Raw genomic sequence first — 591 nt, 5'->3', positions numbered from 1 at the left:
GACAGACAGACAGACAGACTAGCTCCATCACCGTTTCCGTCTTGGTCTTGGGTACCACTAAGAGCAGTTTTTCCTCCCCCCGCCTGTGGGCGACACAGTACAGCAGGCCATTCCTGATCACGAAGCAAGGGAGGGGGTGTGGGCCAGGTAGCCGATCCACTTCATCCACACGACGTACTCGTTCCCAGCAGTTACGCAAGCGGTCATCCTCGCACTGTTCCCGGCCGAAGGACCCTCCAGCCGCGATCTGTTGAAACACATCGAGATATACAGCAGGAACATTAGCAGTGTTTGACTCACCCTCCCTCGCGCTGTCTGACGCGAGTAAAATGGGCCTTCGGGGGGCCGGTCCCCGACGCTTCCTCCGTTGCCGATCTTGACCGGGGCCGGCCGGTTTCCTGGGGGAGACGAGCAGCTGCTCAAACCCTGACCAGTCTCGTCCCAACAGCAGTGGAACCGGAAGATCACGCACAATGCCCACCTCCACAGCCCAGGTTCCACTGAGCTGCCGGAGTCCAACAGCTCCCGGATGGGCCTTCCATCGAGTTTTACCATCCTGCTGGGGCCGGGAGGAGGCTCCTCTCTATGACG

Source organism: Sinocyclocheilus anshuiensis, unplaced genomic scaffold (genome assembly GCF_001515605.1).
Source record: "Sinocyclocheilus anshuiensis isolate Anshui unplaced genomic scaffold, SAMN03320099.WGS_v1.1 scaffold737, whole genome shotgun sequence".
Taxonomy (NCBI): domain Eukaryota; kingdom Metazoa; phylum Chordata; class Actinopteri; order Cypriniformes; family Cyprinidae; genus Sinocyclocheilus; species Sinocyclocheilus anshuiensis.
This window is presented reverse-complemented; position numbering follows the sequence as displayed.